This window comes from Pristiophorus japonicus, chromosome 5 (genome assembly GCF_044704955.1).
Source record: "Pristiophorus japonicus isolate sPriJap1 chromosome 5, sPriJap1.hap1, whole genome shotgun sequence".
NCBI classification, from domain to species: Eukaryota; Metazoa; Chordata; class Chondrichthyes; family Pristiophoridae; genus Pristiophorus; species Pristiophorus japonicus.
This window is the reverse complement of record NC_091981.1, coordinates 268,336,256-268,361,913: the sequence shown is the minus strand read 5'-3', so window position 1 is coordinate 268,361,913 and position 25,658 is coordinate 268,336,256. Positions and strand designations below refer to the sequence as shown.

At 50.1% G+C, this 25,658-nt stretch overlaps 1 protein-coding gene across 8 annotated transcripts in view; it reads left to right on the top strand.

Annotated features, from left to right (window-relative positions):
- rnf32 (ring finger protein 32) overlaps positions 1-25,658 on the top strand; it is a 128,744-nt gene that overhangs the window by 9,771 nt on the left and 93,315 nt on the right. For 2 of the 8 annotated variants that reach the window (XR_011593272.1, XM_070880098.1), the window contains exon 2: positions 23,632-23,759. The exons of 1 other annotated variant lie outside the window; for it this stretch is intronic. The gene's annotated coding sequence lies outside the window, so the exon portion shown is untranslated. Of the gene's footprint in view, positions 1-3,441; positions 3,573-11,134; positions 11,177-12,409; positions 12,514-23,631; positions 23,760-24,820; positions 24,845-25,658 lie in introns of those variants that run through there. 5 more of the 8 variants (XM_070880099.1, XM_070880100.1, XM_070880102.1 and 2 more) reach the window with 5 other exon arrangements.

The window sequence follows — 25,658 nt, the reverse complement described above, 5'->3', positions numbered from 1 at the left end:
CACAAGAGATTAATGTGCAAAGTTAAAGCACATGGGATTGGGGGTAGTGTGCTGACGTGGATTGAGAACTGGTTGTCAGACAGGAAGCAAAGAGTAGGAGTAAATGGGTACTTTTCAGAATGGCAGGCAGTGACTAGTGGGGTACCGCAAGGTTCTGTGCTGGGGCCCCAGCTGTTTACATTGTACATTAATGATTTAGACGAGGGGATTAAATGTAGTATCTCCAAATTTGCGGATGACACTAAGTTGGGTGGCAGTGTGAGCTGCGAGGAGGATGCTATGAGGCTGCAGAGTGACTTGGATAGGTTAGGTGAGTGGGCAAATGCATGGCAGATGAAGTATAATGTGGATAAATGTGAGGTTATCCACTTTGGTGGTAAAAACAGAGAGACAGACTATTATCTGAATGGTGACAGATTAGGAAAAGGGAAGGTGCAACGAGACCTGGGTGTCATGGTACATCAGTCATTGAAGGTTGGCATGCAGGTACAGCAGGCGGTTAAGAAAGCAAATGGCATGTTGGCCTTCATAGTGAGGGGATTTGAGTACAGGGGCAGGGAGGTGTTGCTACAGTTGTACAGGGCCTTGGTGAGGCCACACCTGGAGTATTGTGTACAATTTTGGTCTCCTAACTTGAGGAAGGACATTCTTGCTGTTGAGGGAGTGCAGCGAAGATTCACCAGACTGATTCCCGGGACGGTGGGACTGACCTATCAAGAAAGACTGGATCAACTGGGCTTGTATTCACTGGAGTTCAGAAGAATGAGAGGGGACCTCATAGAAACGTTTAAAATCCTGACGGGTTTCGACAGGTTAGATGCAGGAAGAATGTTCCCAATGTTGGGGAAGTCCAGAACCAGGGGTCACAGTCTAAGGATAAGGGGTAAGCCATTTAGGACTGAGATGAGGAGAAACTTCTTCACCCAGAGAGTGGTGAACCTGTGGAATTCTCTGCCACAGAAAGTGGTTGGGGCCAATTCACTAAATATATTCAAAAGGGAGTTAGATGAAGTCCTTACTACTCGGGGGATCAAGGGGTATGGCGAGAAAGCAGGAAGGGGGTACTGAAGTTTCATGTTCAGCCATGAACTCATTGAATGGCGGTGCAGGCTAGAAGGGCTGAATGGCCTGCTCCTGCACCTATTTTCTATGTTTTCTATGTTTTCTAATTCGAACCTCAGACCGAACAGGTATTGATGCATCTTTTTAACACCGTACACAGATGCTAAAGCTTCTTTTTCTCCCATACTGTAGTCTCTTTCTGCTTTAGACAAACATTTGCATGCATACGCGACATGTTAAAGTTTCCCCGACTCATTGGCTTGTTGTAACACGCAACCAATTCCATATGACGATGCGTCACAGGCCAAAACTAAACGTTTACATAGGTAATAATGTTTCAGCAGCTTGTTCGAGCAAAGCAGATTGGTGGCTTTCTCGAAAGCTCTGTCGTGCAATGCGCCCCACACCCAGTTGTTGCCTTTTCTCAATAGCATGTGCAGTGGTTCAAGTCAGGTGCTCAATTTAGGTCGGATGTTAACAAAGTATTTGAGTAGACCCAGGAACGAACGCAGCTCCATCACGTTCTGCGGCTTGGGTGCATTTTTGATGGCTTTGGTTTTCATGTCAGTAGGTCTGATGCCATCAGCGGCGATTTTCCTCCCGAGGAATTCGACCTCCGGTGCCATGAAGACCCATTTCGAACGTTTAAGTCTAATTCCCACTCTGTCCAAACGCAATAGAACCTCTTCCAGATTGTTCAGATGTTCCTTGGATCAGGATGTCATCTTGGAACACGACGGTTCTGGAATGGACTTCAATAGACTTTTCATATTCCTCTGGAATATTGCTGCAGCCGAGAGTATTCCAACAGGCATTTGTGGTAAATAAACAGTCCTTTGTGCGTGTTTATGCACATAAGTCTCTTCAGCGTCTCAACCAACTCCTGCGCCATATGGGCCGACATCAAGTCCAGTTTTGTGAACGACTTCCCTCCGGCTAACGTCGCAAACAAGTCATCAGCCTTCGGTAACAAGTACTGATCTTGTTTCGAAACCCTGTTGATTGTAGCCTTGTAGTCTCCACAGATTCTGACTGTGCCATCACTTTTCAGCACAGGAACAATGGGGCTGGCCCATTCATTAAATTCAACCAGTGATATGATCCCTTCATGCTGGAGTCTGTCCAGTTAAATTTTGACCGTCTCCCTCATCATATACTGCACTGCCCGAGATTTATGATGGACGGGTCTTGCAGCTGAGTCCACGTGGATCTGCACCTTGGCTCCCGTGAAGTTGCCGACACCCGGTTCGAACAGCGAGGGGAACTTGCTCAATACTTGGGCAGATGTGTCTTCCTCCGATGACAACACCTTTATGTCGTTCCAGTCACAACTGATTTTCTCCAACCAGCTCCTGCCAAGCAGCGTTGGGCCATTGCCTGGAACAATCCACAGTGGTAACTCATGAACTGCACCGTTATGCGACACATTAATTTGTGCACTGCCAATCACCTTTATCAGTTCTTTGGTGTACGTGCACAGCTTGGCGTTAACAGAGCTCAGCCTGGGCCTCGCAGTCTTAGCATCCCACAGCTTATTAAATGCCCTCTCGTTCATGATCGATTGACTCGCCCCTGTGTCCAGTTCCATCGATACTGGTATCCCGTTAAACTTCACATTCATCAAAATTGGTTTACTCTTGGTTATGAAAGAGTACAGTCCATACACTTCCTCCTCTGGCATCTTGGATTGCATATCCGGATCCAAGCTAGTCTGACTCGCATCCTCCACGTGGTGTGTAGCAGCTCGCTTGCTCATCTGCGGAACACTTGCGCTGGAGATGCCCTACTCTCAGACAGCCTTTGCAACTGTATTGCTTAAGCGGTGCCGATAATTTCCCCCACAACGCCAACATGGATACATTTCCGCTGGTGGACTTTGGGCAGCCACAAGTTTTGCGAACGCAGCCAGATAGGCCCTGCCATGTGCCACTCTGCCGAATGCCGAATCAATCGCATTTACAATACTTGCCGAGGTTCAGTTCTTCACCGACATTTGCTTTAAACTCCTGTCCATCGTCATACATGATTGAGCGATCTGGATGGCCCTTTCTAAATCCAATTCCTCCACCGCCAGAAGTTTGCGCAGGATCACCTCGCGGCTGATACTGACAACAAAGAAGTCCCGCATCATGTCTGCCAACCCCATCCTGAACTTGCACAGTCCCACGAGACGTCTCAGGTCGGCAATGAATTCCGTCGCGCTCTGGCCCTCCGATCGAACGTGTGTATAAAACTTGTAACTCGAGATGATGATGCCATCGTCTAGCTTGAGGTGCTCCCGTACCAATGTACATAACTCCTTATGCGTTTTCTCTGTTGGATCACTAGACATGAGTAGATTCTTTATCAGACCGTAGATCTTTGAACCGCACACAGTGAGGAACAGGGCCTGGCACCGATCTGCATCGTCAACCCCCTTCATTTTATTGGCCACAAAGTACTGCTTCAAATGGCTCACCAAGGCTGCGAATCGCTCTAAAAATCCTATCTTGCTCATTTTGCAAACAAAGGTTCTTGTATTCTCGTCGCCAAATCTTATGTATGCAATAAAGGTTCAAACTGCGTACTGTTTAACTAAGCAAGGTACGACCTTGCTGTGCTTTATTTAGTCCCAAAGTGTCTGACTCACAAAATTGCTGGGCTTTTATACCTGAGCAGCACCATTTGCGTACTGCTCAGTGGCCGCCAACAATTACATCATATGGTGGCTACAAACAGCATGTACATACATTTCAATACCCCACTCCCCAACACTCACACCTCAATACCCCAAGCCCGAACACTCACACCTCAATACCCCACTCCCCAACACTCGCACCTCAATACCCCAATCCCCAACACTCACACCACAATACCCCACTCCCCAACACTCACACCTCAATACCCCAACACACCAACATTCACACCTCCATACCCTAACCCCCAATCTCCAACACTCTCACCTCAATACCCCACTCCTCAACACTCACACCTCAATACCCCACTCACCAACACTCACACCTCAATACCCACTCCCCAACACTCACACCTCAATACCCCAATCTCCAACACACACACCTCAATATACCAATCCCCAATCCCCAACACTCACACCTCAATACCCCACTCCCCAACACTCACACTTCAATACCCAATCCCCACCACTCACACCTCAATACCCTAACCCCCCCCAACACTCACACCTCAATACCCCAATCTCCAACACTCTTACCTCAATACAGCAATCTCCAACACTCACACCTCAATACACCAATCCCCAACACTCACACCTCAATACCCCAATCCCCACCACTCACACCTCAATACCCTAACACCCCCCCAACACTCACACCTCAATACCCCAATCTCCAACACTCTTACCTCAATACAGCAATCTCCAACACTCACACCTCAATACACCAATCCCCAACACTCACACCTCAATACCCCAACCCCCCAACACTCACACCTCAATACCCCAATCCCTAACATTCACACCTCAATACACCAATCCCCAACACACACACCTCAATGCCCCACTCCCCAACATTCACACCTCAATACCCCACTCCCCAACACTCACACCTCAATTCCCCAATCCCCATCACTCACACCTCAATACACCAATCCCCAATACTCGCACCTCAATACACCAATCCCCAACACTAGCACCTCAATACTCCACTCCCCAACACTCGCTCCTCAATACCCCAACATTCGCATCTCAATCCCCCAATCCCCCAACACAACAACATTCACACCTCAATACCCTAACCCCCAATCCCCAACACTCACACCTCAATACCCCACTCCCCAACACTCACACCTCAATATCCCAATCCCCATCACTCACACCTCAATACACCAATCCCCAACACTAGCACCTCAATACCCCACTCCACAACACTCACACCTCAATACCCCACTCCACAACACTCACACCTCAATCTCCAACACTCACACCTTAATACCCCAATCCCCAACACTCACACCTCAATACCCCACTCCCCAACACTCACATCTCAATACCTCAATCCCCAACACTCACACCTCAATACCTCAATCCCCAACACTCACACCTCAATACCCCACTCCCCAACACTCATGCCTCAATACCCCACTCCCCAACACTCGCACCTCAATACCTCAATCCCCAACACTCACACCTCAATACCTTAACCCCCCAACACTCACACCTCAATACCCCACTCCCCAACACTCACACCTCAATACCCCACTGCCCAACACTCACACCTCATTACCCCACTCCCCAACACCCAAACCTCAATACCCCAACACTCACACAGCCATACCTCAATCCCCAACATTCGCACCTCAATACCCCAATCCCCCAACACATCAACATTCACACCTCAATACCCTAACCCCCAATCTCCAGCACCCTACCTAAATACCCTAACCCCCAATCCCCAACACTCACACCTCCATACCCCAATCCCCAACACTCACACCTCAATACCCCAATCCCCAACACTCACACCTCAATACCCCACTTCCCAACACTCACACCTCAATACCCCAATCCCCAACACTCACACCTGAATACTGCACTCCTCAGCACTCACGCCTCAATACCCTAACCCCCCCCAACACTCACACCTCAATGCCCCAATTCCCAACACTCACACCTCAATACCCCGTCAGTATTTTATATGTTTCTATGAGCTCCCCTCTCATTCTTCTAAACTCCAGTGAATACAGGCCCAGTCGATCCAGTCTCTCCTCATATGTCAGTCCTGCCATCCCGGGAATCAGTCTGGTGAACCTTCGCTGCACTCCCTCAATAGCAAGAACGTTCTTCCTCAGATTAGGAGACCAAAACTGAACACAATATTTCAGGTGAGGCCTCACCAATGCCCTGTACAACTGCAGTAAGACCTCCTTGCTCCTATACTCAAATTCCCTAGCTATGAAGGCCAACATACCATTTGCCTTCTTCACTGCCTGTTGTATCTGTATGCCAACTTTCAATGACTGATGATCCATGATACCCAGATCTCGTTGCACCTCCCCTTTTCCTAATCTGCCGCCATTCAGATAATACTCTGCCTTCATATTTTTGCCACCAAAGTGGATAACCTCACATTTATCCACATTATATTGCATCTGCCATGCATTTGCACACTCACCTAACCTGTCCAAGTCACGCTGCAGCCTCTTAGCATCCTCCTCACAGCTCACACCGCCACCCAGCTTGGTGTCATCTGCAAACTTGGAGATATTACAATCAATTCCTTCTAAATCATTAATGTAGATTGTAAATAACTAGGGTCCCAGCACTGAGCCCTGCGGCACCCCACTAGTCACTGCCTGCCATTCTGGAAAGGACCCGTTTATCCCGACTCTCTGCTTCCTGTCTGCCAACCAGTTCTCTATCCATGTCAGTAGATTACCCCCAATACCATGCGCTTTAATTTTCCACACCAATCTCTTGTGTGGAACCTTGTCAAAAGCCTTTTGAAATTCCAAATACACCACACCCACTGGTTCTCCGTTGTCCACTTTACTAGTTACATCTTTAAAAAATTCTAGAAAATTTGTCAAGCATGATTTCCCCTTCATAAATCCATGCTGACTTGGACTGATCCTGTCACTGCTTTCCAAATGCGCTGCTATTTCATCTTTAAAAATTGATTCCAACATTTTCCCCACTACTGATGTCAGGCTAACCGGTCTATAACTCCCCGTTTTCTCTCTCCCTCCTTTTTTAAAAAGTGGTATTACATTAGCTTCCCTCCAGTCCATAGGAACTGATCCAGAGTTGATAGACTGTTGGAAAATGATCACCAATGAATCCACTATTTCTAGGGCCACTTCCTTACGTACTCTGGAATGCAGACTATCAGGCCCTGGGGATTTATCGGCCTTCAATCCCATCAATTTCCCTAACACAATTTCCCGCCTAATACGGATTTCCTTCAGTTCCTCCTTTTTGCGAGACCCTCGATCCCCTCGTATTTCCAGAAGGTTATTTGTGTTTTCCTTCATGAAGACAGAACCGAAGTATTTGTTCAATTGGTCTGACATTTCTTTTTTCCCCATTATAAGTTCACCTGATTCTGACTGCAAGGGACCTTCTGCCGTAAAGTGTGGCCGTCTTTAGCAACGGCATGGCAACACTCGATTCCCGCAATTCAGGAGGTCAAGGGTTATGAAGACATGCGCAGAAGAAGAGACAGAGAGGGAGCTCAAAGGCACTGAAAGCGTGTGTGGCTGTGGTATGTGTTTGTCTGGCTGTTGTGGGAGGAACAACGGAGATTCACCAGCAGCAAAAAGCCTACCAAGCACCAAGAACATAGTTTTTGTCCAACAAATAAGATATAACAGTGAAGGGATGGAGGAGGCCCTGGGGCTGGTAGACAGGAACAATGGTGGCAGAGGGCTCCAAGTGATCCCGGAGCGCCGCACTGCACCCCAAGGTGCCGCACCCCCATTGCCAACCACACATGGGAGCCAGCAGTAACATCTTGCTTCTGGCTCGGAGCACTTTCCCATCTCGGGACCGTCCTCTCCCGTATCTGCCAAGCAGTGCCTTGGCTGTCAGCCCACCGCCCCCCCCCCCCCCCCCCCCAATGAAGCATCGCCTGAGGACCTCCTCGGCCAGGCGGCTTGGAGTCAGGAGGGGAAGAGGTAGAGGGGGGTAGGAGACAGGCAGAGGTGCGGGGGGGGTTTTATACAGAAATACTGATGATTTCAGACTAGTGTTCAGTTTAAGTGTTTTTTATTTAACAAAACCTGGTAGCACATTGGCTCAGATAGCTGCACCATTACACGCTGGTGATTCCTTAACATCAAATGGTATAATCACACTTAACTTCAATCAACTTAAACTTTTAACTGTCACCAAGATGATGCCCACCATTGATGTATGACCTGCACACCCAGCAGTATGAGAGGAAGCTCGCTGGGAACATAAAAATTGACTGCAAAAGCTTCTGTAGATATGTGAAGAGAAAAAGATTAGTGAAGACAAACAAAGGTCCCTTGCAGTCAGAATCAGGAGAATTTAGAATGGGGAACAAAGAAATGGCAGACCAATTGAGCAAATACTTTGGTTCTGAATTCATGAAGGAAGACACAAATAATCTTCTGGAAATAATAGAGGACCAAGGGTCTAGTGAGAAGGAGGAACTGAAGGAAATCCGTATTAGTCAGGAAATTGAGTTGGGGAAATTGATGGGATTGAAGGCCGATAAATCCTCAGGGCCTGATAGTCTGCAGCCCAGAGTACTTAAGGAAGTGGCCCTAGAAATTGTGGATACATTGGTGATAATTTTCCAACAGTCTGTCGACTCTGGATCAGTTCCTATGGACTGGAGGGTAGCTAATGTAACACCACTTTTTAAAAAAGGAGGGAGAGAGAAAACGGGGAATTATAGACCGGTTAGCCTGACATCAGTAGTGGGGAAAATGTTGGAATCAATTATTAAAGATGAAATAACAGCGCATTTGGAAAGCAATGACAGGATCGACCCAAGTCAACATGGATTTATGAAAGGGAAATCATGCTTGACAAATCTTGTGGAATTTTTTGCGTTTGTAACTAGTAGAGTGGACAACGGAGAACCAGTGGATGTAGTGTATTTGGACTTTCAAAAGGCTTTTGACAAGGTCCCACACAAGAGATTGGTGTGCAAAATTAAAGCACATAGTATTGGGGGTAATGTATTGACGTGGATAGAGAACTGGTTGGCAGACAGGAAGCAGAGAGTCAGGATAAACAGGTCCTTTTCAGAATGGCAGGCAGTGACGAGTGGGGTGCCACAGGACTCAGTGCTAGGACCCCAGCTATGTACAATATACATCAATGATTTAGATGAAGGAATTGAGAGTTACTATCTCCAAGTTTACAGATTACACCAAGCTGGGTGGCGGTATGAGCTGTAAGGAGGATGCTAAGAGACTGCAGGGTGACTTGGACAGGTTAAGTGAGTGGGCACATGCATGGCAGATGCAGTATAATGTGGATAAATGTGAGGTTATCCACTTTGGTGGCAAAAACATGAAGGCAGAATATTATCTGAATGGCGGCAGATTAGGAAAAGGGGAGGTGCAACGAGACTTGGTACATCAGTCATTGAAGATTGGCATGCAGGTACAGCAGTGTAAGGGGTTCTGGGGAGTGTTGTGCCTTGGGTTTCTCTCTCTGGGCTTCTGCCCTCACAGCTTCTGCCTGGCCTGTGAGGTACCCTGAGTGCTGCAAGAGCACTCCTGGAGAGACTGTGTCCACAGTTTATGAAGGGGGTTTTGAGACTCGTGCGTCCCCACAGCTTATGACTAGCCTGTGAGGCACCTGTGAGTGTCAAACACTCCTAACCCCTTTCTTCCTAACTCCTTTCTTCCCTAGCCTGTGGCACACAGTTGAGCATTTTCGAGGCGCTCCTGACTTCCCTTACACTATTCTGACACAAGACTCACGATCAGGAGATGTAATACAACAGAACTGAGATGAGACGATTCCAAGAGGAACTTTAAGCTTCCAATTTATTTGACAAGGTGTATCTCAACAAACAGCAATACACCAACAAAACAATCCCCCTAAATCCCACTAAACGGACACAACGAAAATTTTTACACAAGTTTAACAGCTGTGCAATGCCCAACCTCCCACCTTCCTGACCTAACTGAGTTGGGAGTTCTGGGGACCAGAGATTATACTCACCACAGCCTTTACAGTCTTTCCAGGTCAAAACGCGGTTTCGGGGTTCTCTTTTTGCTATCTTCAAGATCTTGAAGTTACTTTTCCGGTTGTGATTTTCTTTGAAACTTGGTTGTTGTTGCGTCTTGTTGTTGCTGTGGATCTACCTGAGTCCAGCTCTCAGGGGAAGATCCTTGTGGAAAAAGAAAAAGGTTCAGTCTCCAGTAGCGAAAGGAGGCTGAACTGATGCCGTCTCAGAATGGTGGTTTGTTTCTTCTGTCCTCGGTGTCTTCAGACACTGGTCTTCCTTCTGTGTCGAAAGGTTGACTGCTTGCTGGAACATGAGAACAGAACAACTTGTCGGGGCAGAAACCCCTTATATCCAGTTATCCAGCCAGACTTTCGTGCTGAAATAAATCCTTCCCATTGGTGGGCTTGTGATTTTTGAAAAATACAGCTGTTGGATTTCGCGGGGTATTTCCACTGGCCATCCCTGATAACCTAATCAAGGGATGGCCAGTAGGTGTTAATTGGGTTGGCAGGGTGTGGGCCTCCTGTAGCCATTGTGTGGGCCCTCGGTGTGTTTTGGGTTCCCTAGTTTTTTTAAGGCCTGCATAATATCCCTCCATAGTGTAAACGTGGGGGAGACAATAGCCCGGTATCGGTGATGAATCCCGAGTTTTCGAGCAAGGACACTCCCATTGGCTTGGAGTCCCTTGCTTCGGGCTGACTCTGTCCCACCATTGGCCCTCCAGTGTCCTCCCCCGTCCAATCACTGCCCTGCCAAGGCCACACCGTCTCGGTTTCAATCCACATCTGGTTTTGGGTTCCCTGTTCCTTCCAGGACACTGGCCTGCTGCAGCACAGACAGATCCCACAGCTCTTTTCCTTCTGAGTAAAATGAGGTGCTTTTGTCCTCCTCTACATAATCCCCCATCTGACACAGTCAGACACCACTCGAGTGTGTCAAAGTTCAGGGTGGTGAGAAAACCCCTGGTCTTTCAAATTGCCCAACTTTCCCCAGGTAACTCTAAACTTGTCCCTGTCCATATACATCATAATCCCTGTTTAACACAGTGCAGAACACAGAATGCAACAGGTTACAATATTTACAAAAGCAATATATACATGTGCCTAAGATTACAGCAGTATTTGTCCATTGAGTCTCATTCTGCCTGCCCCAGACATTGTCATTTTAGTCTTAACCGCAAAACAAACAAACCTGCCCTGTAAACTCCCCAGGGGCCATGTATGAAAACACAGTAATCCCTTAGAATAACAAACAGCCTGAGTGTTGCGGTCAAGCTTTGTTTACACGCCTTGAGTGTTTAGCAATGGCTCTCCTCTCTGTGTAGTAGCCTTAGGAACTGATTTCTTTTCCTTTTTCTCCTGAGCTTACAGCTTGTAGCTAGCAGATATGCTACAATCAGGAGTTGGCCGATCATGAGGCGTGCGATCCCACCCGGATCCACGCAGGTACGTCTGCCCGTATCCCCAAATCCCACCATGCTAGGGGTTTAATCTGGGCAATCTCCTCTGCTAGAATTTCAGTTTTCTGGTGTAAAAATGTTTTTGAGACAAATCCACTGCCTGGAGGAGGGCTGCAAGTTTCTCAGGTAGCGGGGCAATGGGATAGCCAAAATGGGTGACATATTGTTGTAGGTGGCGGAGGTTGTTTTGTACCGTGAGGTGAATCGTGGAAGGTTCTGGGATGGGTCTGATTCTGGTGTGTGCCACTTGAACCTCTGCCCTGGGCTTAAAGCAAAAGCTGCTGTACGGTATTGGACACCACCTTCCCGGTCCATGTTCATACTGTTGGGCACTTGTGGTGACACAATATGTCCCACTGCCTACATATGCAAACTGTGGAGGCATGTGGTTAGGGGCCATTACCTCCATTGTGCAATTGATAGGCTCTGCCCCAGCAGGGCTGAACCCGCACTGTGGTCTTGCAAAAGCGTTCAAGTGCTGGGGGCACAGGATTACCTGTGCTCCCCTGCTCCGACAACCCGAGAGGTCTGTACCTGTCACAGTGTGCTCCCACATTGTGACATAAGGTGGGACCTCTTGGAATTGAACATGCACCCCTCCATGAATGACTCCCACATTCTCCACTCGGTACAGGGGCGCTGGTCTTGGGGACGCCCCCTTCATGGGCATCCTGACCACCACACCCATGATGGTATGATTTGACTTTCCACAGTCCACCGGTACCCGGTAGGCTTCTGACGCGATACGAAGTTGGCAAGGACTCAAAACATTATCATAAGGATGCAGTGCTGCTAAGTGCTGGTTGCTGATCCAGGAGGGGACCTGTCCCTGTCTCAGATCCTCAAGGTTACTCCGTTCTTCTCCCAGCAACCAGGCTCCATAGAGCACGCACACCTCATTTTGGGCGGCTTGATCGGAGGCGTTTCTATCCTCCCAAATCAAAGCGTTTACAGCCCTGGCCTGTGCCTCCCATTGAGAAATAATCTCCTTTAAGTGAACCGTCTTTGCCACCTCTTCGTGGAACGCGGATCCCACTCCGGTATTCTCGTCCCCCAGGATATTGTGCAGCTGGTTCTTCAACCCATTTATCTGGAGGGCCAGCTGCATGTTATCCAAGCTGTTTATGGTGGACGCCCCGGTGTTAAATCCCATGAAAATGTCATTTAAAGCCCCTCGCCTCTGCCTGCCCGGTTCTGCCCTATCCCACTGTTTATACAGGTCTGCCACACTGACATCCCCGAAGTCCAGTTCGTAGAACTTCCGGAACATCTCCCGCAGCAGAGCCTGGTACAACAGCTGGGTTTCCCGGGGACACCACGTAGGTAGGCGGACTTCTGTCAGATTTAGCACCACTGATGCCACCGTGTAGTGTACCCCCTGATAAAGTAGTTTCTCGGTGGGGACCAACACTAAACCATTCCCTGGCCCCCTGGTTGTTGTCGGGCACCCGTGTGGGACAGTGGGTTTGGCCGTGGGTGGGGGCTTCCTTTTCTGAACTACTAGTTCGGTGGCGTTTACTGGTACCCGGGGTTTGGGGGGGTCACACACACCTCCCCGCTGTGATCCCATTCCACCCCATCCCCGACACCCTGCCACTACCTATAGAAAGCAATGGAGACCCCCGCTGAACACACGCGAGTGGATCCCCACATACACAAATAAATCCCTTGGTCGTACGCCCACCATTTCTCCCAGCACACCGTGATCCCGCCAGATGACCCCATGATGGTTCAGTAGGTATCATTATCCAGACGTTCCCAGTCCGAGTGTCGGACTCCCACGTCCCCCTTGAGCTTTCTGAGCCATCACCACCGTCCCAGAGGTATGTCCCCTTGGCAAGTTAGGCACACCTTCCTGCCTTCTGTTACTCTCACTTTGGAAGTAGCCACAGTGATTTCCGGGCAGCGGATGGATGCCTCTCTGTAGGTGAAGCCCTCGTGGTTAGAGTACTTGGTGGAGTTCGATCCCAACCACCCAGGCCATCTCCCCTCGTGGGAGTAGGTGACCCGGCCATCCGCCGCCGGAGTCCCTTCTCCTGTGGTCACTGTCGGCGCTCTGCCCCCGGAGCATTCGAAAACCAGGGAGTCCTCGGTGTCCCCTCGGTGCCCGGTGCAGATCCTTAGCGATACCAGCATCACTAACGTCTAGTAGGGAGGTGTTGACATCTGAAAGGCAAGAAGAACATGGCCTTGCCTTGAGAGACCTCTCCAGGCTCGGCCCGCGTAACATGTTCCAAACACAAAAATGCTGTACCCAACAGTCACTGCCTTACCTAACCACATATGCACACAGCACAAAGTAACAAAACAGGAAGGGAAAATATATACACCGCCACCCGTCCCTGGGTGGCCAGGCTACATCCAGTCACTGTACAGGCATCGTCGACCACTCGGCTGACCGTACCCTGGGGACCAGGATGCCTTCCGCTGAGGGGCTCGTATAGTCCCCCTTAATGGGTCTGGTGCTGCCCTCCAAGGCCCTCCCGAGCCCCAGATAATCGGTGCGAGACCTTTGCTGGCGCAACAGAGCACCCTTCCTGTTGTCTTTCGCCTTCTCGGTCTGGGACGGGGAGCTAAGTAAACAGGGGACCATGGCACCCTGGGCCGTGGCACTCTAGCACTCCTTCTTACAGTCGGTGCAGAGTCCCACGTTATAGGCTGCAACGCTATCTCCTCCACCTCTTGGGCTAACCCCAGCTGATCCACCATGGGAGGTTCAGCTTCCCTTTGGACCTTGCTAGTGGTAGAGCCTTTCTCCCCACTTCTGTTAATGGGCAGGGAACCCCTGCCCAGTGGTGGGATAGCCTTACTGGATCAGTGAACCATCCCCGGCTGTAGAACTTCGGGGCCCGCTGCCTCCTCCGGAGGCTCCATATCCACCAGGGCCTGTTCTTCCTCCAGTGCCTGGTTCCCTTCCCTTGCTCGTCCTCTCTGTTACCCCTTTTGGGGTCAAACAACTTACACTGGTTAATGTGATACCCCTTCACTCAGCGAGGCAATTGAACCGCATAGACCATAGAGCTAGCCTTGTCAACTATGCTGTATGGTCCCATATACAGTGGTTCAAATACCCCGACCCGGGCGAAGCTTCTCACCATCACCTGGTCGCCAGCTCCCAATCATGGTGACTGCGGGGTTCCAGCAGCAGCCGATTGCTGCGGTGCTGTTTTCCCATGTTGTTGGCCACCTGCCAGTGAATCTGTTCGAACAGATTCCTGACGAAGCGGTCCCGGTTCACCTCTCGAAGCTGCCCTTCGTGAGGACCGGCGCCAACACATGCACTGGGGTTCTCGTAATCCGGCCCATGAGGGTCCAGGTGCGGGACACCCCGGGCCAGAGTCCACCTGGCAACGGGTAGAAAAGGCAGGGTGGTGGCCAGGCCTCCGGGAAGACATCCGCGTCTTCTGTGCGGGCTGTCTGTTTTGCGTTGCAAATAACCCTGAGCCCCCAGAAAAGGAAGGTGTCCATGGGAACGTCAGGCGGGTAGAGGGACCATGGCAGATGTTTTCCAAGTGGGTGGAAGCCTTCCCTTGCCGAACAGCTACCGCAGTGGGGACTGCAAAAATCTTGGTGAGGGAGGTGTTCTGTCGGTGGAGTCTACCTCAAATCGTGGAGTCCAACCGGGGAAGCCACTTCACCGGCCAGGTGATGCAGGCCACCCTAAAGGTGCTGGGGATAAGAGCCAATTGGCATGCCGCCTACAACCCTCAGTCCTCAGGCCCCGTAGAACGCCTGAACCGGATCCTAAAGGAAAGGCTGCGCAAAGAGACGGGAGACTCACCGAGCAAGTGGGTGGAGGTCTTACCGTTGGTCCTCATGGGAATCCGGGCCAGTCAGTCAAAGAGCACAGGGTACTCACCCCATGAGCCAGCTGAAGGAATTCCCTCTGGTGTTGTGCCGGCACTACCCATTTGTCCCCTTTAAACAACATGCCCTCCCGCACAGCAATAATGTGAATGTTTAAAATGTATAGAGACATTGAAGTTGCGAACGTGGGAATTGTATAGGGACAGTATAAGCTAACAAAGAATTCATGGAGGAATAGCCATGACATCTCGGACTCGAGACTGCGAAATGTTACAACACTAACACATATTGAAACAAAACCCACAGCTTGCAGAAAAACCTCAAGGTCTTATTAAATCATATTATTAACCTGAAACATTAACAGAAGGTCTTTGTTTAAAATCAGACCATACTTAGGTCGGCTTATGAGTGGACAAAGGGAAAGAGGGACCAAAAGAGATAGGTTGAACTAGGATGTCACTCTAGCCCTATCTTGTTATCTTTTGCCGAGAATGTATAACTGTTGTCGCTTTATGATGTAACTTCACTTATCCGTAGGGAGTGTGTACGCTCGATCGAGAATGTATATCCTCTGTCTGATAAGTCTTGCCGGCCGGTAAAATAAAGACTGCTTTGTTCAAAGCACAAGAGGTATTCGACTCAGTAATTTTACTGAACCAGATTGAGAGAAAAGAATCTACACTTACATTATCTGCAGCACTGTACGGGCCCTCGGCCTTTTCCCCCTTTTTGATAGCAGCCAAGGCAGCCTTCAGGACCGGATCCTGCATCTGGACTACTTTAAGATCCAGGGCCACCACCACCCCTACGCTCCCTTTTGCCCTGGCTTGCTTCTTGCTGCTGCTATCCTGCCTGCCTCATATGGGTCCCATAGGCAGCCTGTACAAGCACCTTCCTTTGCCAGCAGGTCTGCCTTCCCCCCGTGGCTCAGTTTTGGAGTGGGCCTTCACCTTATGGATATACACATTCCCGGTTTCTCCCACTGCAGCCACAATCTTTTCTAACAGGGGTTTGGTCACAAGGGGCTTCCCATCCGCAGAGGTGTACCCTCGGCGTGACCAAATCGACAGATATTCTGTACATGAATTGCGAGTGAACATGCTGTCCGAGCAAATCGTGTATGGGGTAGGGAATTCCTCAGGGTGTGTGACCACATACATCACCGCCGAGAGTTCCCCCTGCTGGGCGCTCAGGATGCATGGGAGTTTAAGAGCCAAGGCAATCCCTGCCTTGGGATCCCAAACTCCGCAGCCCGTGAGTCTTGTACCCGCAGACACTGAACTGGAACCTTCAACATAGATCTCGAGGCCTGTGGGGTGTATCCCTGCCCGAAATCCAAAGTTGATGTCCCATACCCCCTCCACAGAACATCTATGCGGCTGCTCTGGATAGATTAGATTTGCTGCGAGCCTGGGCTCGCAGAAGCCCTTGACTTTTATTGCCATTTGGGAGAGGAGGAGGGTCCAGCGAGCGATCCTAGCACTGCTCACTGTCCTGTCCTTAATCCTCCCGTCCAACAGCATCTGCGTCGGGGTATGATGGGTGAGGAGTGTAATGGGGGATAGTCAGTAAAGATCTGAGCTCTCTTTACTGCCCAGTGAGCGGCAAGCAAGTGCCTCTCACAATTGGAGTATCCCTTTTCTACCTCCGTGAGGACCCTGGAGGAGTACACCACCGGTCTCAGCTGACCGTTTCGCTCCTGGAGCAACACTGCACTTAAGCTATCGCCACTGGCTGCCACCTCCAGGAAGAATTCCTCTCCCCCATCAATTGCCCCTAGGGCCGGTGCTACCTGCAGGTCTCTCTTCAGACGGACAAATGCTGCCTCACAGCCCTCGTCCTACTCCCACTCGACCCCCTTGTGTAGGAGTCGGACCAGAGGGGCGGCAGTGGCTGCATAGTCTTCGATGAAGTCCCTACAGTAGCCGGTGATTCCCAGGAAAGACCTTACCCCCGACACATTCGTAGGGGCAGGGAGTTCCTGCACTACCTTTCTTCTAGCCTCATCAGTGGCCCTTTCTCCTGCCCTTATCGTCAGGCCCAGGAATTTTACTTCCCCTAGACCTATCTGGGCTTTCTTGGGGTTAACTTTAAAACCCATTTCTTTTAGTAAGACCAGCAGCTCGGCCAGCAGTGGACCATGTTCCTCACTGCTGTCTGTGAACATACTGGACCAGCTGGTGTGGTTGGCTGAAGCCTTTTAAGCAGTTCGCCATGCATTGGTGAAAAATGCTGGGACTGTTATGAAAGCCCTGTGGGAGGCAGCTCCATGTATACTGCTGTTCACGGAGGTGAAGGCACTTGTACTGGTCTTCCCTCCGTACAGGGATAGACCAGAACCCGTTGGATATGTCCAACACTGTGAACGTGGTTGCGGATGCAGGGATTTCCCCTATTAGATCTGCAACCGCCGCTACTGTGGGAGCACAAGCTGGGATGTTTTTATTGAGCACCCTGTAATCCACAGTAGCCCTCCAAGAATTGTCCGGTTTCCTAACCAGCCAAAGCGGGATGTTGACATGGGTGGCTATGGGTCTCTAAACACCCTGCTCGACAAACGAGCTTAAGGCTTTCTCCAAGTCTGCTTCTGCCTCTCGGGGAAAGCCATACTGCTTTTGCGGGCGGGACATGGGATCCCCATCTATTCTAACCTCCACTCCTGTGACTCTCCCACAATTGTGTTTATGGGTGGCAAATGCTGCAAGATTTGCTTGCACATAGGCGCGGTACTCTGCCGGGGTGTTACCGACCAAAACCTCGAGGTTGTAACCCCCTTTTGGCTTCACGGTACACAGAGTCCCTTTTGCCTGTTTCTTATCAATAACCATGACTTCTCCCTCTGCTCCCGTGTCCACTGTGCCTCATAGACGTGATTCCTCAAGTCTACTAGGATCTGACGAGCGATTATGAAATCGGCCCCCAAGATCCCTTTTCCCACCTGCTCCCAGTTCATCAGGACGCACGTCCATTGTGTTTGGAGTGCTCCTAAACGAACTGCGATCAGGACTGAGAAAAATCCAGCCTTCTCATTTCCTGTGAACCCAACTAGTTGATACAGCACCCCGTTTGATAGAGGTGAGGTTGCAGGGTCCTCCGAATGGACTATGGTGCTGGAAGCACCAGTGTCCAGAAGGTAAGTACCCAGTACACCCTCAACCTCCGTCTTTACCCAGGGTCGTCCCCAGGGGCCGTATTCTAGTGGGCACAGGTATGCAGGATGTGTCTGGGCTAGTCACGGCCTCTGTACTGGCAAGGTTGCTGGTGCTTCCCTGCCTGTTGCCGTGGCTACCTTCCCAGTCCCCTCCAGCGCTGTCCTCACTGCAGCTACTATCTGGTCAAGGGATGGTGAGGAGCTCCCTCCACCTCCCCCACTCTGGGCGGCTCCTGAAGGAGTTCCCCCCGCCATATCTCTTTGCTGCGCTCCTGCAATCCCTTTTAAAATGCCCAGCTTTCCCGCACCCGTAGCACACTCCCTCCTTATCAGACGAGCGGCCACCCTCCTGGTGCCATTCCCTTTTGGGAATCGAGTTGGGTTTTACTTCATTTACCCGACCTTTGGAGGTTTTCTCCTCCTCCCCTCCTCCATTCCGTTGGATCAGTGCCAGTTGCCTGACCACTGCTTCCTCGGTGAGGTTGGGGTCCCGGGAATCAAATCACAGCTCTGCCTTGGCCTTGAGCCGGGGCAAGCAGTTCGCCACCAGCATCCTCAGCCAGCGGCTGGTCTGCACCGCAGAAAAATTCGCCTGGTCGAGGAGCTCCCCACAGGCTGCATGGTATACCACCCACAGCCTGTCCGCAAAAGCCTGCGGGGTTTCCCCTGCAAGCTGCCTTGTCCTTTCGACCCGTTCGAAAGGACTGCCGTTATCGAAGCCCATAGCCTCAAGGACGGCCCTCTGGACCTCAGCAAATGTGCGCTGCCCCCTCCGGCATTCTGCCGGGAGGGCCTGGTACAATTTGCTGTCCAGAGAGAAGAGCAGCAGCTTGGCTGTCTCTTCCTCGTCGCATCCATTAATTTTCCCTGCCTGCACCACCTCCATGAAGTGGATAGACGGGTCCCCGGTGCGAGTGAGTTTGGCCAAATGGGCCACCATGGCCCTGAGTGATTGAACTCCATGGGGAATAATAAAGTCGCTCTCCAGCGCTCCCCGACCGTGGCCACCTCCCTGTGGAGGACCGTACTTGCGCTGCCTGACCGGGCTCATCGGCCCTGGTTCAGGATCTTTCTGCGCTGGTCCCTCCACCTCCGGCTGTCCCACCATACCCGGTGCAGCAGACAGTGCCTGGTCGCCTGAACCCGCCCTTAACTGACCCTCGGCATGCGCCCCACATCCCTGCTGCCAAACGGGTTGTGTTTGTCCTGCCCCCAGCCCTGGGTATGCTACTAATTGTGCACCCCGTTCCTCCTGGTACCCCACCGGACAAACCACCGGTGCCTCGGGAGGTGGTCGGGCGTCCCTTGCCTTTGGATTCTCCTCTACCCCCCAATACGCTCCTTTGTCCCCTGTGGACCCTCCAGGTCCTATCAGGGCGACCATCCCCTTTGCCTGGGATAGAGCGTGGGTGAGAGTTTTAATCCTCTCCTGGCAGGGATCGTGATCTGCCTTTTGAAACTCACTGCTACTGGCCACCTTATAAGCTGCCTGCACGTCTTTTAAGTTATTCTCCAGTTCCCTAATTTTCTGGGCGTACCGAGAGTTCCGTTCCCGGAGGGACCCCTCACTACCCTTGGCCTCAGTGACCTGACACTGAAGATAGTCCCGGCTATTTCAGAAGGTCTCCTCCAACTGCCTCTTCCTTTGCTGCTCCTCAGCTAATTCGGCCAGCAGGTTGTCCCCAACCGCAGCCCGGATAGCAGAGAACTCCTCTGATTTCTGAAGACTCTGTTCCAAGTCCTTCACCCGCTGGTCGAGCTTTCGGACCTGGCGGGTGAGGCAGATCAGCCAGATGGCCTTTTCCATCCTGCGGTTGTGGTCCTTCCCTGCTGTCCACAGAGCAGCAGCATCCACTGGGCGCTCTGCCCGTGTGAGGGCTTGCACCCAAGTTTTGGTGAGGTTCACCTTGCCAAAAATGTATGAGGAAATTCTCTCCTCCATTTTAGTTTCCTCTCTTATCACCTCATCTGTTATATTAACATCTCCTGTCTGCTTGTGTCCTGCCGCAGTCACCATGTTCTGTAAGGGGTTCTGGGGAGTGTTGTGCCTTGGGTGTCTCTCTCTGGGCTTCTGCCCTCACAGCTTGTGCCTGGCCTGTAAGGTACCCTGAGTGCTGCAAGAGCACTCCTGGAGAACTGTGCCCACAGCTTATGAAGAGGGTTTTGAGACTCGTGCGTCCCCACAGCTTATGACTAGCCTGTGAGGCACCTGTGAGTGTCAAACACTCCTAACCCCTTTCTTCCCTAGCCTGTGGCACACAGTTGAGCGTTTTCGAGGCGCTCCTGGCTTCCCTTACACTGTTCTGACACAAGACTCATGATCAGGAGATGTAATACAACAGAACTGAGACGAGGCGATTCCAAGAGGAACTTTAAGCTTCCAATTTATTTTGACAAAGTGTATCTCAACAAACAGCAATACACCATCAAAACAATCCCTGTAAATCCCACTGACCAGACACAACGAAAATGTTTGCACAATTTTAACAGCAGTGCAATGCCCAACCTCCCACCTTCCTGACCTAACTGAGTTGGGAGTTCTGGGGACCAGAGATTATACTCACCACAGCCTTTACAGTTTTTCCAGGTCAAAACGCGGTTTCGGGGTTCTGATTTTGCTATCTTCAGGATCTTGAAGTTACTTTTCCGGTTGTGATTTTCTTGGAAACTTGGTTGTTGTTGCGTCTTGTTGTTGCTGTGGATCTACCTGAGTCCAGCTCTCAGGGGAAGATCCTTGTGGAAAAAGGAAAAGGTTCAGTCTCCAGTAGCGAAAGGAGGCTGAACTGATGCCGTCTCGGAATGGTGATTTGCTTCTTCTGTCTTCGGTGTCTTCGGACACTGGTATTCCTTCTGTGTCAAAAGGCTGACTGCTTGCTGGAACATGAAAACAGAACAACTTGGCGGGGCAGAAACCCCTTCTTATATCCAGTTATCCAGCCAGACATTCGTGCTGAAATAAATCCTTCCCATTGGTGGGCTTGTGATTTTTGAAAAATGCAGCTGTTGGATTTCGCGGGGTATTTCCACTGGCCATCCCTGATGTTAACCTAATCAAGGGTTGAGTAGGTATTAATTGGGTTGGCAGGGTGTGGGCCTCCTGTAGCCATTGTGTGGGCCCTCGGTGTGTTTTGGGTTCCCTAGTTTTCTTAAGGCCTGCATAATATCCCTCCATAGTGTAAACGTGGAGGAGACAATAGCCCGGTATCGGTGATGAGTCAGTCCCGAGTTTCCGAGCAAGGGCACTCCCATTGGCTTGGAGTCCCTTGCTTCGGGCTGACTCTGTCCCACCATTGGCCCTCCGGTGTCCTCCCCCGTCCAATCACTGCCCTGCCAAGGCCACACCGTCTCGGTTTCAATCCACATCTGGTTCTGGGTTCCCTGTTCCTTCCAGGACAATGGCCTGCTGCAGCACAGACAGATCCCACAGCTCTTTTCCTTCTGGGTAAAATGAGAGGTTTTTGTCCTCCCCTACAGCAGGCGGTGAAGAAGGCAAATGGCATGTTGGCCTTCATAGCTAGGGGATTTGAGTATAGGAACAGGGAGGTCTTACTGCAGTTGTACAATGCATTGGTAAGGCCTCACCTGGAATATTGTGTTCAGTTTGGTCTCCTAATCTGAGGAAGGACATTCTTGCTATTAAGGGAGTGCAGCGAATGTCCACCAGACTGATTCCTGGGATGGCAGGACTGACATATGAGGAGAGACTGGATCGACTGGGCCTGTATTCACTGGAGTTTAGAAGAATGAGAGGGGATCTCATAGAAACATATAAAATTCTGATGGGACTGGACAGGTTAGATGCCGGAAGAATGTTCCCGATGTTGGCGGAGTCCAGAACCAGGGGTCACTGTCTAAGGATAAGGGGTAAGCCATTTAGGACCGAGATGAGGAGAAACTTCTTCACTCAGAGAGTTGTTAATCTGTGGAATTCTCTACCGCAAAGAGTTGTTGATGCCAGTTTGTTCGATATATTCAAGAGGGAGTTAGATATGGCCCTTACGGCTACAGTGATCAAGGGGTATGGAGAGAAAGCAGCAAAGGGGTAATGAGGTGAATGATCAGCCATGATCTTATTGAATGGTGGTGCAGGCTCGAATGGCCTACTCCTGCACCTATTTCTATGTTTCTATGTGTCAGCTTTGTAACTAACACCAACATTCTTGCAGGCAAAGCTATCATTGATGAGCTCATGACGTAAGGCTCTCGCAGCTATCATGCCACCATGGACCCTTTCATGCGGTCTACAGGGGGACGGGGCATGACTTCAGCATCAGCCTGATTGTCTGGGCCAATGTCAGCGATCGCCTCCTCGTCCTGCTCTTGTTCTGTCTGGTGAGGTGGACTGTCAGACTCATCAGGCAATTCTTGTCCCCTCCTGATAGCCAAGTTGTGTAGCATGGAGCACACCGCCACGAATTGAGCTATGTGCTCAGGGTGGTATTGGAACTCGCCTCCTGAGTGGTCCAGGCATCTAAAGCGCTGCTTCAGCACTCCAATGGTTTTCTCCATGATATTGCGAGTTGCTCTGTGGCTCTCGTTGTATCGCCTCTCAGCCTCGGTGTGCGTGTTACGCAGGGGGGTCATCAGCCAGGTGGCAACGCCATATCCTTTGTCATCAAGCATCCAGCATTGACCTTGTGGCTCATTGTTAAAACAAGTCAGATACAGTGCTCTCACACAGGATGTGAAGCATCATGGATGCTGCCCAGAAATTGAGCATTCACTGCCATTATAATTTGCTGGTGGTCGACAACCAGTTGGACATTCAGGGAATGGAATCCCTTGCGGTTCCTGAAAACCTCTGCCGCCTGAAAAGGTGCCTGCATCGCGATGTACGTACAGTTTATTGCTCCCTGCACCTTGGGGAAGTTTGCAATTCTGGGGAATCCTCGAGCCCTCTCACTCTGTGCCTCCCTGGTCATAAGGAAGCTGATCAAGTCCCTCCTGCGTGCGTACAGAGCTTCAGGTGACCTGTCTAATGCAGTGATGTGTGGCACGTTGAAAAAGTCCGCAAATGTTGCCAGCTGTGGCCTGAAAGGAACCCGAGGCGTAGAACGACAGTGCCATGGTTACTTTGACCTCGACAGACAGTGCAGTACTGATGGTGCTGGCAGGCTGCAGATCTACCCTTATCAGCTGACATACCTCAGTGATAACCTCTTTGTGGAAGCGCAGTCTCCGAAAGCAGGTGGTGTCGGGCAAATTGAGGTAAGATTGCTTCTCCTTGTACTTGCGGGGGGTGTAACGTCTGATCCTCCTCATCTGTCTTTCACGTCTTACATTCGGCACATAATGCAGTGGAGCGTTCCTTCGACGATGTCGAGTCTGCTGCATGTATTTGGTCACCAAGAGAGGGTGAGAAAGGACAGGCCCCATTGCAGTAGCTCTCTGTTTTCTACCGATTCGTCACAAACAAGGAATGTCCCAACGAAGACACCTCTTCAATTCCAATTGGTCACAGTATGGTCAATATGTTTTTACAGATGTTCATATCAACTCCAACGACCTGCAGAGCACATCCGAACTCCACCAAAGTTGAAGCACAGCAGCCTTTTAAATGACACGGCATGTGATCTACAACATGGCGTCCATAACGCTGTGATTCGTTCCGGTTAGTTCCACTTTTTGTGGGTGGTTTCTTGGACGAGCGATATTGTGTGCGATATGTGTGCGAGGTGGTGAAATTGACAATGGCTGATCTCCATGGCCGTTTGGGTAAATATGCTCTTTACGACAAAAAACAGTGTTAATATTGAATGTCAGAGTTAAATCCTTGCGGAAAGTAACACTGGCCGATATTGTAGGCATTGAATTCGCCCATTCTGCTGATTCCGCCCCAAAAAAGTGGGCGGGAGGTAATATTTTTTCTCGCCGTTAAGTACATGGGGAAAGTAACATTTGGCGATAAGTTTCCGAAAAATGCCTGCCAGTTTCCATTTTGTGCCAAAATGGGCGTTATACATTATTTCAGCGGTAAAGTGGGCATTAAGCATGCAAAAAAAGTGGAGGTTCTAGCCCTAAGACCCTAAGAACCTAACACCCAAACTCCTAGCACTAACCCCAACCATAACACCCTAACCGCAATACCCTAACACCCCAACGCAAACACCCAAACCCCAATATCCTATCACACCAACACTCTAACACTCTAATCCCAACACTAACATCCTAACCCCAATACCCTAACCCTTTCATACCAGTGATAGCTTTAAACTTGCACATATTGGCTGATAACCTGAGGTGTTGGTCACTAGGTGTGGAGCAGGGTTGTGATGTTTAACTGCTAAAATTGGGCTACGTTTAACCTGACTTGTATCTTTAAGGCTGATGCTCAGGTACTCCCTGTGGAAAAGTACTGTAAATGGGTATATCCAAAGGTGAATTACAGGTTATATGCTGAGGAAAGGTTGACAGCCGCTTGCAAAATCTTGTCCACTGACCCGGTCAAAAAAACCAGCAGGAAATTACTGTCTTTCTCTCACACGCTAAAGCATGATGGATGTGTACTTATGTGAGTGTGCATGTATGTGTATGCAAGCTGCTAATTTGGAGTGATTTTTTTTAATAGAAAAATAAAATGGATTACAAATCCATTGGAATGTAAAAAGGATGTGTTTTATTTTTAAAGAGTGAGACAAGATTGCTTCCAGCCCAAATGTGACTCACGCCAAAGAGACAGAGAGACCCACTTAGCAGGTCTGGAGGTTATCCTCATTATTTGATCACATAAAACTGCTTTGTGGAACTGCTACTTATAACAATCCCTTCTCAATTACACATTGCAGCTTTCAGTGTGCAAGATGTTCTTAGGAGTTATCTTGAGACATAAACATGGTGCCCCTTTACTTGTAGCTAATATGACAGACCAGGGTTTTCTGTCTCTTGTCCCAGGTGCATAACCAAAACGAAATAACTTGCATTTATATGGCATCTTTCATGACCTTAGAATGTCCCAAAGCGCTTTACAACCAATTAAGTACTTTGAAGTGTAGTCACTATTGTAATATAGGAAACGTGGCAGCCAATTTGCGCACAGCAAGCTCCCACAAACAGCGATGTGACAATGACCAGAGAATCTGTCTGTACGGAAATTGGCGTGGTCCCGGCCTGCAAGACCATCAGCAGGAGGCTGACGGCTGACTGCAGTGCGGGCAGGTACAGCAGGAGTGGCGAGGTCGGGGCAAGAGTTCGTAGAGGGATGTGATCGGAACCCAGGAGAGGCGAGAGTTCGGGGCCCAGAAGAGGCGAGGGCCCAGAGGCAGTACAGACCAGCCCACACTGCGATATGTGTGTGCACTAGGTCTGTGCAGCAGAGCTGGTCTCCAGTCATCTTGGTTAATCCTTGCCACTGGACCAAGACCTAACTCTGTCAAGCCCGTGTGGTGACTGGGGTGCAACGGCCACCACATGTTTAAAAAATTCACGCACGGGCATTTTCCACCCTTCAAGATGTAGTTCGGGAACTGGAATATTAGGTCCTTCATTGAAACACCTTTGAACTCATCCCTTT